Source organism: Polyergus mexicanus, unplaced genomic scaffold (genome assembly GCF_030449975.1).
Source record: "Polyergus mexicanus isolate NDT 795.1 unplaced genomic scaffold, iyPolMexi1.0 SCAF_5, whole genome shotgun sequence".
Lineage (NCBI taxonomy): Eukaryota > Metazoa > Arthropoda > Insecta > Hymenoptera > Formicidae > Polyergus > Polyergus mexicanus.
The window spans coordinates 1536890-1562755 of NW_027223325.1; the positions used below are offsets into that span (position 1 = coordinate 1536890).

General features: G+C 40.9%; 1 protein-coding gene across 1 annotated transcript in view; it reads left to right on the forward strand.

Moving 5' to 3' along the window:
* The window catches only part of LOC138933532 (protein odd-skipped-related 2), a 329776-nt gene that overhangs the window by 248085 nt on the left and 55825 nt on the right, over positions 1-25866 (forward strand). The window contains exon 3 of the transcript XR_011446978.1: positions 4080-4134. The gene's annotated coding sequence lies outside the window, so the exon portion shown is untranslated. The remainder of the gene's footprint in view (positions 1-4079; positions 4135-25866) is intronic.

Below are 25866 nucleotides of genomic sequence, written 5' to 3' on the forward strand. Positions count from 1 at the left end.
AGATACGACGTTACTGATGTTGGGTTTTGAAGAAACATGTTGAGATTACGAGTTGGGATAAATCAATGTCGAGTAGTACCCTAACCTGACTCAAACGAGCACGGGAGCCTTCATTGGTTGACTTAAGAAAACTAGCAACCCTTCGCGAACGTTTCGAGTGGCTCGTCTCGATCTGGTCTGTTTACACAAGATCGCGTACACCAGATGCAACGTCGTTAGGAAACGTTCCTGAAATTACGCGGTGTTTGTTTAACCCGTTACTGCCTAGTATTGCGCTTCATCACGATGGAACAGATTCTTGTTGAGATTATATAGAAGGCAACCGCGAGAAAAAGAAAAACTAAATAAAAGGTATCGTCATATTTAAATGACAATAAGATGCCTTACTCTCGTAACATATATTAATAATTCAGCATTATTATTTTCTCCAGTAAGATATAAAAATATTATTTTTGGAGAAATCAATGCCAAAAAATTGTACACTTTTATCTTTTTTGTATATCATAAATTTAAAGTTTTCTGCTTAAGTAAGAGTATGTTTAATTTACGAATGAAAGATGGAACTCTCAAGCTATTTCTCTATATGCGTGCAGCGTAAAAAAGTACATATACGCCGCGATATAAACCTTTTTTATAAAAAACTTGTCAACGAGTCTAAACAGATGTAAGGTAGCCCGACATTACGAGAAAACTTCCGTTGCGGTTACGGAAAAATCCTCGACATACGGGAACATCTGTATCATGGAAGACGCGTAGTGTATACACGCGTACAGGGTGGTCACCCTATGAGTAAAGATTCTCGTCCCCCCATGGCCTCACAGAAGTCGTTTCAGGACCTTCGATTTCCCAGGACTGGCGCCAGCGCGCCTCGCGTCTGTTTGCGACCGCGTGAAGTGTCTCAGCCGCGTCTTTTCCTGCTTAAATCCGTTCGGGAGGGCCCGACCTGCGGGCACCTTCGGCTCCCGTTCGACCCCTCCAAGATATCCCGGAGCCGGGACGAGAGCACTTAAAAAGGCACTCGATCCATCGACGCCGCCGTCGATCCTAACGTTCGACTTGCAAGTCAGCCAGACTGCCTCCCACCGTGTGTTTTCTCTCGAAGAAGTGGCTCCGGGTATATACGGAGATTTATTTACTCGGACGATACCTCCTGCCGGCTTTACGATCGACTCGCATGACACGTCTCTCGCGCTGCTCCGATCGCTCGAGTGCTACCATCTGACATTTATAACGGCTCGTCGCGCCGTCTTTGTATAAGATTCTGTTCTACGCGACTAACACAACGGTTGGCCGGATCTCGGGATTTGGCTTGCCTTTTAAAACAGATGCAAATTCTATAATAAGCTAGTCATCTGGACGATCAATCAGTTTTTCTCGTGATTAATCGTAGCTTTTTTAACACATTTTTTTTTTGCAACATGTATATATCTCGATCGAGATCAGAAAAGAAGCTTAAACTATTCGTTGCATCAAACTACTCACGTTACTACGAATATCTCCGAGGCGAAGTTATCGGTTTATTCCGGACAAATGTCCGGAGGAAGGGCATGCAATACGCGGACAATGCGACGGCTCGTCGGTCCAAGAGGTACAATAGCAGTCAATAATGCGTGTGATTTGTGCAATAAGCGCCTATTGCATGCGCAGCCGGCGCCGCGCAATTCGATGCTGCGAAATCGTTCCGCCTCGGAACATCGCCAACGCACGTGTGTGCCCGGCTACGCGATATCCGGTGCAACGTGCACCGCCAATGTTACGTGCATTCGCGCTTGTCGTTACGCGCGTCGCGCCACCCGATATACGATATCGGGAGTTGCATCGCTATTTTCGTTGATGCCGCTCAACGATACACCGATTACAATCTCGGACAGCCGTCATAAACACAATGTATAGGGAGTACCGTGAACGATATAATAATATGCTCCAATATGTACGTAAGACGGACGTATGTATTAATTATTATGTCTTGCGTGACAAGTCACGTAGATATAAAAGGTTTCTTTTTTATTTTAAAAAATTTTAAAACAATAAAAATCTAATGAAACATTCATAATTACTATCAACTTTATGTATCAAGTTTATTCATATCAACAAGATCGTACCTATCAAGATTGTTCCTTAATGTATTCATATTCTCTTTGATATATAGATATATGTATATAAAATAGTTTGCGAAATGCTGTCAAATGTATTGGAGACATAAAAAATTCAAGCGGAACGTTACCATAGGAACAAATATACCGAACGTCATCTCGTACATCTCCGAAACGACTCCCAATCGACGGATATAGCGATAATGAAAACCCTTTCGCGCGATCGCGTCAAATTTTACTCTAAAAAAATTCGCGTCGACCTCCGCGCTCGCGCCGAGAATCGACCGTAACGATCGATGGCGATCGCGACGCGGACGATGATGCTCCGAAACCGAAACGAAGGATCAGTGGTCCATACCGGACAGTGGGTAACACGCGCGGGACCATAGGGATAGAAAGGTGGCGGGGGGGGGGGGGGAAGCGGAAGGGGGAATATGATGATGCAGTCGATGGGTGGACGACGCTCACACACGCGGCGCATCCGGAAATCGCGCTATCGCTGTATGCGTGTCCAAGAGCTGGCGGTCGTGTCACGCCGATACACCGTACCATCGATGCACTACCGTTCGTGCTCGATGCATTGCTCGTACCCGATGCACCGAGCCGGAGTCGACCGTCCGGGATAGGATACATATAATTACCGGAGGGGAGGGATCGTGCCCCATTTCACACATCGCGCACCGTGTGATCGCGTCATACGGCCGACGCCTCGCCGCGTTCTCTCTCCGCGTATCGGATGGGTTGATTTGGAATTTCACGCTACACCGCGACCGAATGGCCGGTTGCGTCGCGATTCCTTTCTCGTCGAAGATCGAAGGGACGGGGACGATTATCGTCGAGCGTGCGCGACGCACTTGCGAGCCTATTATCACATATTTTGTGAATTTTCTGTCGCGCGTATCGAATGCATGGCGCGGTTAATTATCCACCGCGGCGCGCACGTGTGATATTGTGAACGCGATACGATAAAGTGCATTGTACATAATAAAATATCTATGTATTTGTATAAAAAGCGAATGCAACATTCTTCGAGATAAGTTTATATCAATGTTTAAAAATTGAAAATAAACGTAAATTAAAAATTAAAAAAAAAAGAAAGACTAAATTCTATGCATTTATAAGATTATAAAAACATTAATAAAATAAGAAGCCTGTTGTATTCTTTATAATTAAGTTAAATATCTGTCCCGGAGCCAGGTGCGACTCTATGATAATAATCGACAATTACTTACTGTGATAAAAAGTGTGAATTGTAAAACAAACGACGGCTCGTCCCATTCTTTCGTTACAATACGATCGATTTTAAGCTGCGGAATCGATGAGTCAATTCAGAACCGTATTCGCCCACGAAGGGGTGGTTTCGACACATCAATGCAGTGGAGCGGCAACAAACAGCGGACACCAGATACTCCCGCATCCGTACCCGCGCCCGCTCATCCACGCAACGCGCACGCACGCACGCACGCACGCACCCGCTTGCGCGCGCGTCCGCGCGTTCCTCTCCACGCGTGTGTATATCCGCACGAAGCAATTGAACGGCGAATGATTCAATTTGTCAGACCAATGAGTTTGTCAGGTGCCACTCCATGCCGCGCCGTACGGCGCGCGAGAGCTCGAATTGGATTTGATTTAACGTTGCGCGTATTGCCGCGCATTACACACTAGAAATATCGCAAATCTCTCTCTCGCACGGCATTCAATTACTTGTTCCCCGAATACAATGCGGAAAAGCCGCGCGCTGGTGTTTGCATACACTTGCGTACATTTGCGAGTGTATTCGAAGCTCCGCGCCAAGTGAGTTCGGATTGCATTCGGCCGCGTGAAATTTCGAGTTTCGACATAACGCAGATCGCTGTATCAGCTGCGTATCTATTTAGATTTTCAGAAACATTTTCCGCCGTATTGAAATTCGCTTGTACACTTTTGCAATTCAAACGACGCGTAGCGATGAAATAATGATGACGTGGAATGTTTCACTCGTTTCAGATGACGTCGAATATTGGGGCATTCATATCGCGCGAACTGCACATTCAATAAAAAGGTAAGAATTTTTAAACAATAATACACTATTCAAATTACAGTCAAATTATTTTTGCGCGAAAGCCAAGTTTTCACAAATAGTGCCAAAAGATATTACTATTAGAATTGATCATGAAATCGATTAAATTCAAGGAGAGGAGACTTTTAAATAACACATGTTCCTTCAGATAATTTCCGCTTCACTCCCGTCCGATTCCTTTTTCTTCTCGCTCCGTAGCGAACGACGTACCATCCGGTTGTCCTGACTTAATTAAATGGTTTAAGTCCCGACGAAAATCTCTGCGAGGCCGATATCCGACGGCGAAGCCGCGGGAAAAAATATTTCAGCCGGATTAAGTACGTAAGCTTTAGAAAAAGGTTACGGAGGAGAGGCTCTGCCGGCTGCCGTGGGAATAAATTCTAATGTGGCGGCATTATAATTGTGCGGTTTACGTTCGCCGCCGGCCAAGGGCTGCACCGGAGCCAAATTAGCGACGATCATTATTTATGTCTCGCGAGGAAAAGGGGTTAAAATGGCCACTCGTTGTACGCTTCTATAACGGAGAAGACAAAGGGTAGTTAGCCTCGTCCGGAATGGGGATGCTCGAAAATCTGGGAAATTACTTATTCCGCTAAAATCACTGTCGAAGTAAGACCATTGATAGAGATGAATACGCACGTTGCTCCAATCTTCTTTGATTTGAAAGATGCCCTGATTTTTAAAGAATTTGATTTTAATGATGAATTTTTTTTTTTTTTATATATATATATATTGACAAGGAAATATTTTTCAACTTAGTTACATTTCAAATTATCAATATTTCAATTAAGAGAGATCGATCTGAAATTGATAAAACAAAAGTTATTATAATAAAGTTAAGATTTGTTAAGAAGAGATTCCTATGAAATATTTTATACAGCTGCTCATATACACAGCGTTAAATGATTCTACATTATTTGATCTTTCCTCGTGATTAAATAATTATGCATAAAATCAAAGTGTGTGTCGGACGGTGTGCGATAGAGCTATCGTCGGAATTTATCGCGCCGATAAGACGACCAGCGTACAGATTATACGGGCGTTCCTTTTTTTTCTTTTTTTTTTTTTCTCTTATAAACGATACGAAGTATCGTAATTTATAAAACACCGTGACAACGCATCGTCTGGACTTTATAACTTTATGGTGCAAGACAAACAGCAAGAGCGACTGATAAGTAGCTATCTGCCGTGTTAAACATATTATCCTAACGCGTTACCGACATGTCTACGCCGAAGTGCAGATAAGCAACAAGTGTGCAGTTCGCGTCGAGCCGTTTGGGAAAAGATATTGTGTACTCGCTTCTCGTTAATTATCTCTCGCCTCTTTCACGCTGCTCTTTTTCTCGTCTCTCATTTTCGTTTCCCGTTCGCTCGCCGACATCGGCGTTAACCAGAGGTGCCTACCAATAACGGACGATATTGCGCTCATCGAACGAATTTTCACGACGAACGATGGAAATTGCGTGAACGAATAAATCACGATAATCGAGTGACGAATGGAGAAATAACGAATGAATTAAACGTATTTTAATAGCGACAATATTTTAAATAAAAACGCAGAAATTAGATTAATTAAAATTCTTTGAAAGAAATTCTTTAAATCTTTTGATTATAAAGGAAAGTTAGGAAAAGAAAATTTTTACATTTCTAATAATATTTATTAATGTTTTAATAATTATTATGATTGGAATAAAAGTTCTTACATAATGGTGATCTCTCAGATACAAGTGGGACTTTAGAGTTACCCGTAAGCTCAGTAATTTTCAAAAGTCTCTGCTAGCGTCTTCTCTTACGAAACGATAAATTTGGGTCCTGACATTTAATTATACGGCTCGAAGCTAAGGGTGGTTTCTTGAACTACAATGATTCTTGTTTCATTTATTGTAATGGAAATGGACGTTATGCTATAGTGTATTTGTCAAATTGTGTCTAGGACATCGAATAATTTTACCTAGTGATTTATGAATATTACTTATATAACTCTTCTTTTGCATGACATATTTCTTCTGCGTATCCTCGTAAATTAAAATGAAAATTACATGATTTTACTTCAGAATTCAGAAATTATCTCTATAATCTGTTATATTGTTTTTATATATGCGCATTGTATTAATTTAATATAATTATGATCGCTAATTTTTTATCATACAAATTATTTAATTACGTATATAATTTATTTCAGTTCTAGCTGTTGATTCTAAAATAATAAATATTCTTTGTACTAAATATTCAATTCGTATGTTGGTCCATATTTTCTGTTTTCTCGTAGAAACTCGGGAGAGGATAGCACGGCCTTATAATATCGACATAATTTCTCTGGAGGGTCCGTATGACTTTCGCCCGTCGAAAGTTCGAGAACAAACCTACATGCAATTAAGCGTAACGGTTCTTCCACGTCTAATAATAAATTTGGCTGCGTTGTGGTGCGGGTGGCGGGCCGCTAATGCGTTAGAGCGTATAGATTGTTGTTAATGGGAGTTATAAGGATGCATTAGCCTGATAAATAGTAATGGGGTTTATTGGCGGAAAATCAGAAAATATGACAATAGAGCCGGGTTATTCTCCCCCCCGTTTCTGTGCTTACACCGTGCGGACACGCGACGAGACGTTCCTTTTTCTTGGGGTCTGCCATCCGCCACCATAAGCGCGGATATATGGACCCCAAGTTTATTATATTTGCCGGCCACAAGGAGGCTTCATCGGCTATATCTATGAAATACTGCTTTAGACGGACCACGAGATCCTTTTCTCTTCTTTCGGCCCCTTCTTTGTCGATGTATCATCATATGCGATTATTGACTAACATGATCAATCTGTGTGAATATTCCCTTTAATATATATAATTATTAGCTCAATTTCTCTTTTTACACAAGCTAGTTTTACATATTATTGTTTTTAGCTATTATCCTTATATGTACTATAAAGTCTCTTGTTTTATTATCTTTATTATGTCAATTGTTCAATTTTTATACTTATAAAATTTATACTTATAGACAGAAGAAAATATCGCCACTTTATCTGATGAAATAGTGAAAATGATGATAAAAAATTTACCAGATTTGAACGAGTGTATCTATTAAGATATTCATGTTTCTCTTAAAAGATATGGACCACTTGAACATAGTCATGGTGTTTACGTATACAAAAGTGATCAATGGGTTTTTGACTCTCAGCAAGCAGTACTCGACTAATAGATGTTTATTTCGATGGCTTTAGGGAACATAAATTTTTCTGAAGAACTTTGAAAGCGGAGAATCTTCTTCTGTAAAGTTGTACTATGTCGTGCTAGTGGATTACTGCTTGTGAAAGAAATCAAATTTACTCTGTAAAGTAAACCATGAGAAAGACAAAGAAGAGAGAGAGAGAGAGAGCGGAGTATTTTCTTTCAACAAGTAAATAAATAGATTTTTTTATGTTCGACGATTCTTGTAATATATTTCAATTTTTGCATTAATATACTATACAGCGCACTTATCTTTAATGTTGTAGACATTTTCAATCTCCAAAATTCTTTTTTATTGAAAAAAAGTATATATGTATGGTATATAAAGAATACGTGGAAGCGATGCACTACTTTAGTCACAGGGATTCATTGTCTTAGGACTTCTGGCTGGCTAAACGTATTTGGAGAAAAGTTTTTTTTTTTTTTTTTTCGTGGCGGACATGTCTCGAGAAGGAAAAACACGACGAAACGAGTAGGAATCGGATGTGACCGCGTTCTCCTCCTATAAAGCGCCAGGCTCCGTCCGTCCTTTCCGGTCTCCCTCTTTATGCTCGGGATATGAGCAGCACGTGCGGCGATGCGGTCGTCGTGGCCCCTTGGTAATGTATATACGGGGCAACACCGAGAGAAGCGTTAGCGCGCACGGGTGAGAATTACTCTGAAGTCGGTCCCCCGAATTATACGATTCACCTGGTCCCTATTTTACGACGTTTATATTACATCGCGTTGCGACGAATCTTGGCTGCCGGCGCGCTTCTTGCGGCTCGACTTTTCCTCGCCGCCACATCTAATCTTATTTCACCGCGGATGTTACGGAAATGAGGATTCCGAAATTTTCGTTGTAAACTTTGTCGCGTAAAAAATTCGTGGCGCGTCTTTTGTCGTAATGGCTTGGTTGTCATTATTGGTTGTAATTATTAGATAGAAATATTAGTTTTATAAACTATTATATGTAAGAGAATAAAAAATATTCGTAAACGTATGTTAATTCTCTTACAAATCTTAAAATAGATTGATTTTGCACAAAACAAAAATATTATTGTGCAAATTTTAACTATTAATATGTACTAAAGGAATTGTCTTGTGAATTAATATTGCTATACGTTTTACAGAATCTAATTTGTTTTATCGCAAATATTAAATCTCTTTTTAGATCTAAAGCCTAAATAAATGTTTATTGATTCTGCATTAAGGATTGTATCTGAAACAAGGCCGAAGTATAAATCTATCAAGAAGAAAAAGAGTTACACGTAAAAAGTGAGAAAAAAGGAAAGAAAGATCGCTAACACACCTTCAGGGAGTCGTTGCGTTATCGCGGCGTATTTAGTCTCACCCGTACCCTCTCCTTTACCCTTCTCTGCCCCTTGCCCAGTCTTTTCGCCGTTAATGCCGTGAATATTCTTCGGTAAACAACGAAGCAGCAGGTTGTTCAGATTTTATTTGTCGAAGCCGCCAGAGCGTCCTTCTTCATACTCGCGCTTATCGTCCTCGAAAACGTTTCTCCCCGGCGCTTTCTCCCCCTCCCGCAGTTGGAGAAAAATTCCGTAAACAGGTAAATATTAAAGGCTCGAAACTCCCCCCTCGTTTCGTCGTGCGCACACCGATAACGGGGGTCCCCGCTTTCGGAGAGCGTCGCGATATTATCTTTATTTCTCGAGATCGTAAAATTTTACAGTCGGCGGGCAGGGATTTTTATCGTCGCGACGGTCCGTCGCTCCTTTCGCTTTCATCGCGCCTACATCTTTGTTCGTATTTGTACGCCGGGGGGGAGGGAAAGAAAAAAAAATTTTTCGAGGATGTTCGCATATCTGAAAAATTGATTTTGGGATGCAGATATTTTAACGCGCGTGACGTCGTTGATCCGATAATAGTTGCTTATCCAATACTTGCGTAATCATTTATGCAGAGATTCGGAGAAAATTTCGATCGTATTTTACTCCCCTCGAACGGACTTCTCGCGAACGTTATCGGAACAATCGCTAATCTTGCTTATCCGAACGAAGTTAGAACAACGCTCCGCAGGTGGTACGGCCAAGGGTCGCGGTCCATCCCTTTATGTACCACGCTCGTCCATTAGCCCGCGTCCGCGAAAATTATCTGTGACACAAAGACGATAGGTGGGTCCGCGCGCAAACAAGTTAGCCGTCTCGTGATTTCGCGGAGTGGCAGCCTCATAATTGTTACGGCGTAACCCCCAGATAATCGCGTCTAAAGTTTCAGAACGTTTCGTACAGTTAGTTGGCGGTTTGGTTGGAACCGGGCATTTAGCCCGTATTGTCGTGGATACGTGGAGCGTGGATGTACACGCTCGGAGTCCTCTTTGCCTACAGGCTCGTTCAAACGGAACGTACGTGTTTCTTGCTCTGTTGGTGCACAAGCTTGTGCTCTTCCCATCGACCTAAGCGTCCGTTCACGGACAAACTGCTGGCTCCAGTAGACACGTACATTACTTGCCACTTGAACTTTCGCGACCTTGCTAATATCGTAGGATCATAATGTCTGTTACTTTTCACCTTTGTATTCGTTAATTGTCTACATCACTGCTGTCGGTATCACGGTGCATAGGGGACGTATAAAATAATTATTTCTCGACACGCTGACACGTCGAAACCACGATTTAATCTTTCTTCGAGAGAATCTTCCTCTCTGTTCACATCGCTCTCTTTTTTATTTGATTTGGATAAAAATAAAAATCACATGACTTTCATCCAACCAAAATATTCTTCAAGCTGTATCTTCCAATCAACAGACACAAATCTTCATTTAACGATTAGATCTTTAATAATTTAAAGATTATCGTAGCTTATCTCTTCAAATCCGAGATCCGGATGTATGAAAATCCATAAAATGATGTATAGATATATAAAGCGCGCCCGAGAAACGGACAGAGAGGTAGATATAGATACAGAGAGAGCATGCAGAGAACCGCGGTTAATGCGAATGCGAGCGACCACACGAATTAACGCTTGTTTCCAAAAGCCCTAACGTGCCCGCGACAATTCTTGAGTGCTGTCTGCTGCAGAGGCAAAAAGGGGGAGAGAGAGAGAGAGAGAGGAAGAGACAGAGATGGATAGGGAAAGAGAGAGGGGGAGAGAGAAAGAGAAGGCGCAGTATCCTCCCCCGACCAGTAACCTTCCACCTCCGTCTCCTCCACCGTCGCCACTGCCGCCTCCGCCGCAACCAACCCCTTTCTCTGACCCCGGGGATGCGGAGCAACCACGTTAAACGTTGGTAATGTTAACGTAAATAGATTATAACACTCTGTTAAACAGGCAGGCAGGCAGGCAGGCAGGCAGGCGGGCGGGCCTCGGCTCGTGCGAATTACTCACGGATCGCATGACACGTTCCCCTGTCCTGCCAACCGCCGCTTTTGGCTATCATCCTACGTGGTGCACGCGTCGACGACGCTGTCCTCCCACCGTTCTCCACCCGACTTGAATGTGTCTACCTACCTACCGACCGATGTGGACGCGACGCGACGCAACGCGCGCTTCTCTATCTCCGCCACCGGAAGCAAGCGTGACCATTCTTGCGTTCGTATGAAATAAAATCGCCAGAATTTCCTTGCTCGTTTTTCGCCACGGATCAACTCGCGGCACGCTTGTTTGTTGACGACGGAACGGGTTGAAGTATACGCTCCCCGGCCTACTCTGTTAAAAACTAGCTGCTAATTCTGCTACTTGGACGCTCCAACACTCAGATATTTAAATATTTTGAAATGTAAATCTAAATTCTCAAGATATGTAATTGCAGTATGTTCTTTTGTTTCTCGGGTTTTGGGTATATACTTATTATATTTTCGCATTGTTTTATTTAAAAAATTATTTTAAAGTTGTAATATGATCATAAATGTTTCAATCGTTAAAACTGTAGTATTGTTGATAATATTACAAATAAAATAATTACAATGAAAATTTTATGCGTTTATAAAGTATTGCGAGCGCAATACCTAACAGAATTACCCGGCTACCCTTTTTGGATGATTACTTCCGGTCTGTACTATATTCTCACGCGCCGCCAGAATATGAGCGCAATAACGTCCTCGTAACACTTTTATGACGAGAGCGCTTCTGCTTCGCGAAGTCCGTTCAAGTGGCTATATGTGAACTTCCCTTAGCATCGATATATTATTCTATATTACGAAAATTCTTTGAAGATTATTACGAATTTAAGAGCATTAGTTGCAATATAAGTTTTATTTTCGCGATAACAATATGTTAATAAGATATTTAAAAATGATAGTATAATACATATCTATCTCTTGCACATGTGTGTTTCAAAATATCAATATATATATAAGTTTAAAAGTAATGATAAGGAAAGAACGAATTTAATAAATTGAACGTTAAATATTTGAAAATAATTAATTTAAAAATTTCATAAGCATTAAAAAAAAATTGCCACAGAATTCTCGCAATTCTATCAATCATTTAGCGTGTAATTATTAAAATCTTCAAACTGATATTAATTTATCAATCCCCGACCTATATCTTTAAGAAATTTTCTGTGTTAGCGACTTAAATCTTCTTATTTTTAGATCGAAAGTAAATCCTAGTAATTTAGCGCCAAGCTTATACAATATGTCAAGGGCGGGTTTTCTCCTCGCAAGACTCGATCGCAAAAGCCACCCTCTTCTATCGACACGCCGCACTACTTTATAGTTCCTTAAAAGCTGACTTACATTTGCAGACGTGCGTCACTCGATATCATGATTTTCACACCTCGCATACGGTGAGACACACGCGCTCGCGTACATTATGTATATATGTGTGTGTGTGCGTGTACGAAGGTCGTTGAAGTGTCGTTACTAGCGCCATACGTGTGACACACCTCGGCGGCGGCTAATGCATTTTTACGGGGGGTTAAAATCATTTATAAGCTATAAATGGGTATTATTGTTCCGACATTGCCCCCTTACGTCCCAATAAAACCACACTTTGTCCGGGCTAGACACGGCCAGTCACTTCGACGTCTCACTCGTATGGTCTTCTTTTATCTCTTATTTACAACTTTTTTATTCTCCGATTCCATCTCAATCAGGCCTTGACGTTGCCCCGTGACTGTCAGTCAGCCGGCGAGTTTGTCGCCCTAAAAATAAGGCAACTAGGATTGAGATAGCGTTTCTCTCGACATGTCTCACGCGGTTAATGCATTTCGCGATAAATCTGTCATGTGGTTTTCATCAATCTGTTCCGTAATCCGGCAAAATTTATACCATTATACCACGGTAGCGAATAGTGATTTAAGAAAATTAAGAATTTACAAGGAATACTTTTCCAAGGACTTTTTTATTAGATTAAATTTTTAGAAGCCAGCAGCGATCTCATCTTTGATATTCTCGAGAAATGACAAAATAAAAAAATGATGAAAATTTGTTAGATAATTTATGGATAAATTTATCAAGGATGTCGCTTTAATGTATCATTTGGTTGATTTAAGGTAGTCTATGAAAAGATATCGTTGATAATTAATATACAGACCGCGCGTGCAGGCCTGAAGATATTGTTACAAGAGTCTTGTAATTTTCAACGCATCAAAACTGATTGAGTTTCGCTAGCAGGCAACGCACAATCCAACCATTTATAACTCGTCTTATACTTCCAGATACATTGTGCGGCGCGTAGCATGGTGCATACATACGGATGTGCACGTGCCATTCGCAGTAACTATTAGAGCCCGCAGCGATATTGCTACCGCAATATTCAAATCCAAGCCACGATGGAGTAATGTCTGGTTCTCGTATAGATTGCTCGCCCTCGGGCGTACCGTGCCCGTTCTGCGAATCACAATAATTCCGATATTGCCTACCGTTCCCGCTGATGATCCCGCTAAATACGATGCGACGAACTGAATTCAGCAAGTGCTCGTACGATACGAATTTATAATCGAACGATACAACACTACATATAAATTTGTGTTAATATATCATTATTTTATATTAAATATTTTTCGTTAATTTTTCTGTCACAACATTTTCAGAGATAATATTATGATAATAATCAATTTTTTATATTGCCATTTATTGCCATTTATCGTTACATTACCAATAAATTATTCCGATGACCAATGTCGTAGTAAAATGATTCTCGCAAGAGAAGCAACAAGACTGCCGAAAATCGAGTTTTTAATTCGACACGTACCATGTGACACTTTAGTCGATGGAAGCAGAATCCAAAAGAGTGAATGGAGCCAGAGTGGCACCGGCAGGCAGATGAATCTCTCTCGCATTGTCTGCGTTTGAATGAACAACGCGCTCCGCTCCATCTCTCTATTCCGTCGCGGTTTTTTAAGCGTTATTTTCGGCGGCAAATATTATCGTGTCGAACAATGTGATCGTTCTCAATGCCTCATTCATCTCTGTTCCAGTATTCCTCGATGTGCTCGTTCAGGCAGTAATCTTCGACATTGTTTCCCGAAAATATGCCTCTAGACATATCAGAAATTTTCAAAATTGACCAAGATAATTTGACCAAAAATACGTCTTTTTATATTAATGTTAATTTTATTAAAAACTGAAAATTTTATTAAAAATTAAATTATATAACTTATTTATTGCGACTATTAAACAGAGTTTTCTTACATGTGCAGATCGCTCTGCAATCAACGTCACGTAAATTGCAATGTTACAAGTATGCATAGTTATCGAGATTACAAACGATAACGAAGATAAGGAAAAGAGCAAAATCCATCTAGACAGATCTTTGCCGTGGGCATCGTGGAGATGGAATATGAGATTGAACGACCATCGGATACGTTATTGTCTCATTATTGTTGGCATTTTTACTGCTATTAAAGTCAAGAGCCTTGGTTTTATCGATATATCGAATGCAATAACAATTTTAATCTTAATTAAGGAAAAATAGATAAAAAGGGGAAGAAGAGTTGAGTTTTTAAATCAATATATACATATTTTTAATTGCAATACAATTTTCGTGCAATAAAATAATAATACGTGCGGGAATTTGAAATATGAAAAAAAAAGTGTATAGCGCGCTGAACATATTTTTTGCCGATATCTGTGCATTATAAGGCGCGTCGAGCGGATCTACAGAATGGCAGAAATTCGGGATGATAGGACAACTCCGGCTCGTCTTCAGAGAGGAGACAACTTCGAATGAGGGGGGTAGCTGGGATCATGCGGGACGGGGATGGATTGCGGCTCGATTCGGCAGCAAGCCCCCTCGGGGCACGTCGAGGATCGGGAGACGCGCCATTTCATTCGCAGACTGCCGATATCGCCAACCCCTTCCAAAATATCTCATTCCTAAACGCCTCGAGCTCTCGATGGATTACAAACCTATCTATTACTTCCCTGTCCCGACCCACGTTTCACGTGGCGGAAGCCACGAACACGACACGCCGTCTGCTTCCATCGAGTCTTTTGGACAGATTTCGAAGGAAAGTCTCTTTTCGAGACAGATTGTAAATTGTCGGGAAAAATAATTGTCATTGATAAATTCAACGGATCATTTGTACGATATATAGGAAAAGAATTTTTGATTTTTCGCATTAAAGGTATGAGAAATGCTAATAGAAACGCTAGATCTATTTAAAAATATATATCAAATACTAGAGCTGATAAAATAATATATATCAAAATACATACGTAATAAATATCAAAGTAATAAATATCAAAGCAATAAATTATCTGTCAGACAAGTAATGAATTAAAAAACAACTTGCTAGAAAGACGCGAAATTGTTGAAAAGCGCTTCTTGTTATAAAATTGTGAAGATTTTATAGAAAAAAGATATTTTTTCTTTTTTTAAAATACTTCAACATAAAAACTGTTTTCTTCGAGACATCGCTTTTTTCAGTCGCGGCGTTACATCGACGCGGTTTGGTTGGCCGGATGTGAGAGAAACTCGAGGTGGCGGCGAGGGGAACCCTAGCGCTTTTCAATTCGCGATATCATCGCGCCAGTGCGACATCCTGATGTTAGTATATAGGAATGAGGGAGGGAGGGGGTGCAATAGAAATCTGCCGCGAAGAAGCTGCCGCGTTCTTCGAGTCAGTATAGCGGCACCTCTTAGTCTAATTGAAAAGTCGGCGGAAATTGAAAATTGCGATCGCGAATTGTGAGCTGCATTAGGCCTTGGAGATGGAAAAGGGACTGCGGCAAAGTGAAAGAGAGAAAGAAGGATAGACTTCGCGGAAAGAGAATGAAGAGAGGCAAGGAGAGACTTGGTGTGCCGGAACACGGTAGAATGAAGATCCAGTGTTTTGTCTTTTTGCGCGCGGAATGTCGAGAGTTCTGTGTGTATGTGCGCGTGCGTATAGGGGTGGCGCAAATCCAGATTCGTATGGGCACATTCTTTTAAAGAGTCGTCGATTGTACCGTTTTATATAGCCTCATTCAGAGGGTTGATTTTCCCGTCGTCGTGCGCTTGCACATCCATCCCATATACGTCCATTTATAGACAGCATAACGTCCCTCTCGCGCGACGCGACGCGACGCGTCGCGACGCCCGCAGCACAACGACGACGTTGCTCTAAGCGCGAAACCCCTCTGCAATCCTTCGAAGGCACTTGTATATCTGAAACGCGGGTTAGGTACGCGGTGCATCGAGAAGGAAACGGGGGGGACGAATTGTAACTGGCACGTCGGCGTGGCATCTAACGCGGGAGCTGTAATCGCGCCTATTTTCAAGAATGAGTGGTCTTTGATAACGGCATTCCGCGCGTGCGAGAAATTATCGTTCGCAAAAAAGACTACTTAGCGTATTGCGAGAGTGAAGCACGTAAGAGATTATGAGATATTTTTCTGTCTATACGTTTACGCATATTATCACAATTTTAATTAAAAAAATTGCTAAAGAGCATATCTGATATTTTGGAATTAAATAATAAAATATAGATGACATATATGTATATGATTATATATATAATTATTATTATAATGATTAAAATTTGACTTCCTTTTCATCGTGTAACAATACAGCCTCAGATACTGATAGCTAAGAATAAATATATACCGGTTGATTACGATTGTAACATCAAAAACTGTGTGTCATTATCTTAAAGCAATAGCCGCTCAGCATGACGTTGTGTATCAAAATTAGAGCGTGTTTTTTTTTTCCTTTTTTTCTCTTGGCCACCTTAGTACCATCGTCGGCGCATCGGCGCCCTATATTGTTACACTCGACTCGTCGAAATGATACAAACGAGGAAAAGAAATAGTTAAAATACACATCAAAGCGGCGTGATTTCAGCGGGCACATCATTAGCTTACCAAGCTACTTCTTCGCTAGGATGCGGGAGGAAAAGAGAGACTAGGAAGACAAGATACGCGAGTGAGAAAAATAAAACTGTCGAGAGAAGACCGTGTCGGCGGTGCGGGACGCGCAAGGGAATTTCGAGAGTAAACGAGTTAATTTGCATCGAGAACGAGGACTCGCGCGAACGATGATGGCGGGTACGCGCCGGATGATGATCTTGATGACGCACCGGCGATGACGCCGGGAATGCGGGGCCTTGCCTTGTAGAATCGCGTGAAGGGCCGTCTAATGAAGTCGAGTCAGATAAATATAATGACAATTGATCGTTTTACAAATTTATCCGTCCTGTTGTGAGCTGTCAGTTGGTATCTGAATTTACGTACGTTTCATATTATTTAACTTTTATTACTTTTACTTACTTTATTACTTTTAACTTTTTATACTTTCAAAGACTTAAGCGATATTTTTAAGATATATATATATATATATATATATATATATATATATATATATTCGTAATATAAATTATATATATTTAATTAATAAAATAATTAATTTAGATAAATATAATTTACTCGCTATATTCGTTTAAAGACTTCATTCTTATATATCATTATAATTTTATATCCCAGATAAACTGAAAAATCTTTGCGGGCTAGTTCTTTTTTGATAGATATGCATAATTTTTTTTTTTCAACATTTATTGAGGACTAATTTCTTTTATTAGCCATATATTTTCTCATGATGTCACAGGATAATCAGAAGGCGATCGTCGTTGCCATCTCTATTGCAACTTGAATCGCACCACGCAAAGCTTAACGTACTTTGCGGCCCATTAGTATCGCAGCCGGTCGGCCATCTCCAGTAAAACGTCGCGGATTAAAATCAAATTACGTCTTTTCCGCGATTCATTCTCAATTTACTACCTCCGTTCGTCGTGACCGCGCGCGGCCGACCGGCTTTATCTCCGTTCGAATACTTGCGAATGGGACGCGCTGGATACGGCGCTGACGCGCGTAATTACACGGTGGGATTAAAGCGACACGTCGGACTCCCTCAAAAGGACAGATCCCGGGACACTTCGATAGGTGTTTCCTCGCCCTTCACGCAGTCCTATCGTCGCTCCTCTGTACTCGCACCGTGTCGCGGCGTCGGCATCGCCTAATTGGAGATTCCCGAAGTTAACGTGGCAGCATGCGAATGAATTTCCTCAGCGACGTCTGCCCTTCAATTCCGGCTTGTAGAGCGAGCGACAATCACACGAATCTTTTTTATCCAAAACAAATCTCAAGTCTATATTACAAATAATATATATATATATTATCCCATCATTCTGTTTATTCTTTCTCGTGTAAAGAAATAATAGTATAAATATCGCTGTATCTTTCGTATACTGCTTTCTTTTAATTTTCTTTTAAAAACTTTCTCTACAATTTATTTTGTATCAAACTTTGTCGAACTTTGTAATACAGTCCATCAAGATCAACCCCAACACTTGAAATTATTATATATATATATATTGTATATGACTCCTCTCGAAACAGAGATTTATTAACAGAATTTAATTAAATATTATGGCTGAATGCATATGTACTTATCAATAAAATCAATAAATAATTCAAGGGCGATAATGCTTGAATGGCGAGAAGCTCGAAGGGTACTATTTGAATAATACTACTCTAACGGAAAGTCAAGACATGAACATGAAGCGTAGGTACATTTTAATCACAGGAAACCCGCCGTTAGATAGGCTCGACTCTACGGGCTTGTAGTTTGAGCCTTCGTCGGTTCCGGGAATGCGAATTGAGAGATAAAACGAGAAAGTTGCGCTCGTCTCTTCTCGCACAGCCATCGTTCACTCGATTGTCCTTGTCTCCCGTACGTGGCATTCACGTAACGCCAAACTCTCGTTCGCTCGTTCCTCTGGTCGAGAGCCCGGGTCGCCCCTCTAATTTTCTTCGGAGTTCAGCTATGCGGACTACATTATGGAATAATTGCGCGGGTCGTTATTTCCGGCTTCTGTTTTCGCCGGCGGCCACCGTGTTCCTATTCCTATGTAACCGCGGCGAATATAACAAGGGCAACGCCGGGGCTCACTCTTTCGTGCGGACTAATGAGCAATGATATCTACATTTGCGATTATATTCGACGTATACCACCTTTTTACTCCTTAACGCACATCGGAACGTGCTTTAATCAGGCGTTTGTCGAAGTAGCGACGAGAATTCCTCTGCTTGTTAAATGATAGCTGGATATGTGCTTTAGTATGTATTATACATTCAATATTTTTATTCGATTATAAATAAGTTAAGATATATGCTATTGTGCTTTTTTGTGATTTAACAAATATTTTTATCGATTTTAGAAAGGTGCAAGATTTCTTCATTACTTCATTTCGACTATCTCAAAAGCGAAGGAATTATTGAATCGATCTTCATCAAGTCTCATACTCAAGGACGACAGCTAAAGAGCTTCGGGTCGATTTTGACCCGGACTGAAATGAAAACCCAACACGACGAGGGTAGGGATGAACGTTGAACGTCGAAATAAACGGGGGAACGCCACTTTAAACGTGCAATTGCATTGCCGGGAATCAGACCCATTTCTCTCCATCTCTCTCTCTCTCTCTCTCTCTCTCTCTCTCTCTCTCTTTTTCTCTGGCTGTCGCATTCCACCTCTCGATCTCGTATCAGGGCGACAGAGCGGGCAGCTTGCAAAGCCCGCTTCGTTCACCCCGCTTTACCCGCGACCCTTCGAGATTGCTGAGCTATTCTCACGACTGAATGTTTCATTAAGGCCACCCGGTATTGCTCTTAGATAACTCTACGAGGGGTAAATGAAATTTCCGCCATCTCCGATATCGCCACGTCGCTACTGCCATCTTCCACCACCTTTCATTCCCTAACACATCCTACCCCTCCCCCACTTTCTTCATCACCCACGTCCTCACCCTTTTCTCCTTTCGTACCGGCATGTCACCGACCTGAGAAAGATTTAATCAAACACTTACGACTCGTTCAACGCGTAACGAAAGCCGCGAATTCAACGGTCGCGTCCGATTACGATGCGATGCACCGCGGAAACAAATGCAAACGAGAAAGGCATCGACAACATTGAATGACTAAAAATTAAGTAATTATATTAAAAACGCAGTAGACAGCGTCGTTTCGATGATGAAAATGAGATAACAAGCGATATGGGTTAATTTCAAAAACTGGAAAAAAATTAGACGAGGAAGGGCTAAGAGAGAAACAGCAAGATAGGAAAAAAGAAGAAAAAACGCCGTCTGCAAGGAGTCGTTCGCCTACCATTCGTAACGATCTCGTATCAGCTGTCATCCGTTAAATTCATCCGAAAAGGACAAACAGTATAGAAAGAAGATCCGGCTCGTAACGAAGCCTGTAGGACAGAATAGATGGAAAGATTTTTGCAAGATCCGTGCTCCTCTTCGCTCCTGCGAGCGAGAGGAAACAGTCGGAAATGCTGCAGTATGAGAAAAAGGGAGAGTGGGGCAAATTTTATCTCTATGGCCTAGATCGAGACGAACTTGAATACTCAAATGTCAGAGAAATGGCGAATCCTCATTTGCCATCTCCGCGAGAAGCGTGCGCAGAAAAGAGAGGAGGAAAAGGGTAGTAGAGGGATTTAGGGATCGAGGGCGCGCCGGAGAAAGACAGAGAATGCGAGGCGCGTATGTGTGTGTGTCTGTCGTGGCGCTGTCTGCCACGCTCATTCCTGCGATCTTCAATTAATGAAACTCGGATGCAGTCGCGTCGCATGTCAAATAAATATGTCTCGTACCCCCCATCCCTTTCCCCCTTCCTCCTTCCGTCCTATCGTACAGTCGTCTTCCCCTCTCTTCTCGTCAACAGACTACTTATCCTCTTCCTTCTCAACTCCCGCGTTAACGTTTCTCATCGTTGCTCTTCTTCGTGAATCTTTCCCATACCACGACCGATGTGCCGTCTGTATCCGCACACTTTAACCCTTTCGCGAGTTGCTTCTCTTCCCCGCCCATTTTCCCTTTCGGTTTGATCTGGAACGAAATCAACGTACTATTCGCACGTAGATGTTTCTGACAGCTCTTGGCTTGCTCCCTCCGCTCTTCTCGGCGTGACGATAGGATTCGCGTGGCTCCGCTCGATTGTCGCTAGAACTTCGATTCTAAATTTTGAGTATGTAATCGTCACGATTCCACGTCTGTGCATGCATATTTTAAGAAATATCATTCAATAGAATTTTTTTTAAAGTAAAATATGTATATTGTGATCGATTTAGAAAGAAATCGTTTTCAGAAAGAGATTAAAAGGAAAAGAAAAATAGTTAAAAAGGAAGGAAAAGACGCACAACCAAAAGAAAGCCAAACATAGTAGACGGGGATTCGGTACATGGGTCGTCGACACGGTAGTATAATGTCGGTGATGGCTGACGATGTATCTCGCTCGACCAAGCGAGAAGGGAAGAGAATATGATGAAGAGGAAGAATAAAAGAGCGAGAAAGAGAGAAAAGGCAGAAAGAAAGAGACGCAAGGAGAAGGAGAGCGCTTTGCGGAGATCTCTTTATTCTTATTAGCCTCAACAGTGATTTCTGCAAAATTAAAATTGCCTAAGGAGGTATCATTTGCCTCCCCGTCAACCCACCCATTCACCCTAACTCATCTTTTTCGTATCTCTCGCGCACTCCACTTTGGTTCGGCGTCCTCCTCACGCTAGGCACTTCTTTGCCTCCTGCCAACCAACCAACCAACCAACCAACCAGCCAAGAGCTTCTCTGATGTTGCTCCTACAGATAAGTGGTCGGCTCTTGGGTTGCCTGCCTGCGGGCACTATTGGTCGATGCGTTTTTCCGTCCTCCTCCCGTCTTTCTCTCGTCTTTTTTTTAATCCTCTTTTTCTCCATCCTTCGTTCTACACCTCTTTTCATCGTCTCTCCGATGCTTATGTCCTATCTTTCCTCCATCCCTCTATGCCCGTGTTTACATTTTATTTTACGTCACGCTCCTTTATTATCTTTCTCATTTCCCGAGGATACCCATTCGTTCGTGACAATTGTCGGAAATGGGGAGGAAGTGGACGAGTCGATGGCAAGCGCTTCTTCGTGGTTCGTTCTAATCTGGTTTTAAGGCACGTCAAGATCCTGTACTTATCATGTTTAATATATCCACTCCGTTCTTACTATAATTAAATTCCATTCTTTTTGTATTTGCATATGTATTGCGAGGAAGCTTCTGTTACGAGTCAATATTGGTAGAAAATTCATATTGATATAATTCAATGAATAATAAGGAAACAATAAATAATAAAGTAAAACTTCTATATAATAATGTATATAAGATTTTTGTAACCACATTACGAACGTCTGTAATGCGTTTTTTCTAAAACAAACACAATGAAAATATGACGTATAAATCTATCATCTTGGCACTTACAAAGTATGAACATTCCGTAGATGATATTGCGAGATCAAGAAAACGCTCTTAACTCTTAGTTCGTGCTTAGGTGTGCAATTTCAGTCAGAGTGAACGGACAGAGACGAGATTTCCTTCCGAAAGGACACGATACGAGAGGGTGTTCTCTATCAAACGTTCGGCGCGCCGCGGAATGCGCCCCCAATGGCTCGCCCTTCAGGAATCTCTCACGATGCTCATCCGATAGATAAATTGATACGGAATTTCGGCGGTCTCGCGCTTAATCGACCGATCTATCCCTTCTTCGTCTAACGGAACCCTCTTGGCTCGCTGTCTCTCGGCGTTCACGTCCCACCACCTTGTCCGCAAGAGGTTTATCGCCGACACTTTGTAAACGCCGTGATTTCAGACCGCGGCGTAAACCTCAGGCCGGCTTAGATGAACCGTGTTACGCACCGATAATTAATCCTTCGTTGACGGGAATGGAATTCGACCGTTGGCACGCCGGCGAGAGATTATTTTGCACATTGCTTTCGGCCGATTGATATACATTATTCAGCGGACGATCCAGCGCGTAATGGATGATTAAGCGCGCAATAGCAATTAATCGAGGATTAAATGGCAACGCTGGTGTGCGACGAAAATTTTAAATCAAGATCCATATATTATATATAATTATGTAGCTTATATTTTGTAAACAAATTATAAAAAAATATCCTATTTTTAAATATAAAATTTCTTGTGTGATTTTCTTATATGTTACGCACTTTTAGATAATTGACGGAAGATGATATAATGTGATGATACAAGAATTACAGAAAAAAAGTTTCTACCATGGTAATTACAAAATCCACGTGGCGGCATGAAATTAATTTGAATCAATGTTTACAATCTGGAATTTTTTATATACCCTTGCGGCTTCACCGTAAGATATTATGGCATATCTAATGATTTCCGCGGTAGCAAGAGTTATTCTACAATATTTTAACATTCGCACTCTTGCATGACTACTAATTTTCATTTGTTTCTGTCATGCTGAATAATATATTTTTCTATCACAAAATTATCAAATTATGACTTCTCAGCGGCAGAAATCTTTATTTATTTTCCATTAAAAGTAACAGAGGCATATTGCTATTATTATATATATGTGTATGCATGTTAAAGCTATTTTTATTATATTTAAGATATCTTTACCACTAAACGAGGGGAAAGTTAAGAATAATGTATAGTGCGGGAAAGGAAACAGAGAAAATAGCAGTTGTTTTGGCAATAGCATCTACAACGAACGACTCACTGCGCTTCTGCGATTTCCTGTTGTTTCTGCCTATGCAGACATCGTCGCCTTTATAATGGGGCTTGAAACCGTTCTCATTAACCCGCGAGCAAATGCCGCGCTCTGTCTATCTGTTCTATCTGCATTCTGCACCCGGGAGCGTTCGGTGGATGCTTACTTTGATTTGTCTTGGAATATTGCGCCGCATTCTCTTCCATCACGCCATCGTCGTTCGAATGTCTTCCTTTCTATCCATTCTGCTGTCTTTTCGCGCGGAACAGCTTTTGTTTTTATATATCTACATGATATTTGAGTGATATCGAAATTATTAAAATTTATCCATAACGCCCGTAGGACATCCACAACGTGATGATTCCTTTTTATTTTGTTACAAATATATTGTAATTAATTTATTACTTATTTCCGGATTAACAGTGCCGATAAAATACTGTATACTTTCTCAGTATACAGTATAAATTTAAACGCGTTGCTCTATGTCGGACTAGCCTAAATATAAATCATATATATTTGCATATGAATTATTTTATATACGCAAATTAACACATTAAAATTCTTTTAATAAAGGTAAAAATATTGTATTTGGTAAAATTTTATGAATTAGGAAAAATTTTATTAATCAAAAATCTGACATTTTCTTAAAATTATTATTCGATTCGCACATCAAGAACGGGAATAGCGGCGTGTAAACGTGTGCGCGAGCGTAATCTGTAATTAGCGATCCCGATTAGAGTAATTTACGAGCCGAGCGCGCTCACACTATGTCAGCCATTGTATTTTAATGCCATCTCGCCATCTTCACCTTTAAAACGTGAAAAACGCCGATTCCCCTGCGGCGAAGAAGGAAGTCGGACCGTAACGCTTGGCGTGTAACTTACGCATTAACGAATCAGGTCGAGCTTAGCATCGTTAGGAGGGGGGAAGGGGGGGGCGGGATTTATCCTTTACTCTTTAACGACATCGTGGGCGAGCGTGTGCATCCGTATTGTTGCGTATCGTTGATCCGGGAAACGGTATGTAGTCGGCTCTTAACAGAACGTTGTTCCACATCATGATGTCGAAACATTCTTACTTACTTCCTAGCCAAATTTCCCTCACGGTATAATTCAGACGTGTATACATCGTTTCACCGTTTACAAGCGTGTACGCGTGTGACGCGCGAATATACTTTATTCATCAATCTCTGAGGATAGTGAACTATTCCGGGAGCGATGGCTGCGACGCGATAATAATAATAAAAACGGAGCACTCTCGAGGATACGTTTTACTTCAAGAAACATGGATGTATATTTCTGCGCGCGTACATCCATCATGTATATAATCAAGATAATTAACGAGCAATTATTAATTTAAAATAAATAAATCTGCAATCAGCGTTTGGATCGTATAACGATGCTGCATTAACAACGAACGCCTGTATTTATAATTCGGCGAGTCGAAATACACCGGCGCCTGATATTTGAATAGTGCCTATCAATTACGGATTCATTTGCACATTAATGCGATTTTAATTAAACTCGACCTCGCTAGCCGTCATGCGAAATATGTACATAGTTCAAGCAAATACTAGTGTAACACGTGTGCACGCATACACACGCGCAGCTTTCGAAACAGTTTTAAACGAACGTTTCGCAACAAGATATCCCGAATGTTTAACGAGATCGTAATTATCGAGGCAAATAGCAGCATTAAACATACATAAGCTCGCTTTGGCATGGCTAGTGGGTTTTATTATTTTTTCAATCATCTCTCTTGCGCTCGGCGAACGCACGGTCGACAGCGTTCTAATCTAGAAATCGTCCGTATAAATTAAGGTGCCGATTAACATCTTTCAAGACCGGAAAGGGAGCGCGTTTTATTCGAACTCCAAGGTGCATCGCCTTCAGGGTTTTTCCAGACGACACACACGAACGCTTTTCCCGGTCGGAGGTCGGGCGTAGTTACCGAGTAGCCGCTAATGTCGACGTAAGAAATATATCGGGGCGTAATCAGTACGTTTAACCAGCCGCTAACTACGCGCAACAATTAAATCCATTAAGACGCAAGGTGCAGCGTGTACGCACTAAATTGCGTTCATGCATTGAATTTTCTCAGGACGATTCCTTCGATGCTTCGCTGCCGAAGGACGTATTAGGGCCGAGAAGAATCTTACAACATTTTCCTATTTCCATTCCTTCCTTCCTTAATTCCATCTATTATATTACTAAATCCTTATTTCTCATATTTGTTTATTTTATATTTTATATTTTATGTTTTCAATTTGCTTTATAAAACAATTATTTAATATACTTTTTAATTTATCAGTTATATTTTACATTGAATAAAAAATTTGTATTTAAGATATAAGATAAAGCTACACAATAAGTTATAATGGCTTTAAAAATATTGGAAAAGCGATATACTGTATGTTATATGTATACGTAATATAATAGATCTCTTTTTAATAAAGTTTTGTATAATTTTAAAACATTATTTTTTCCAAATAATTACTAATAATCTTTCTATATTATATGTTTCTCTTTAATTCTGGTATGGTAGCACCCATTGTTGTTTATCCATAAAACATGCACGC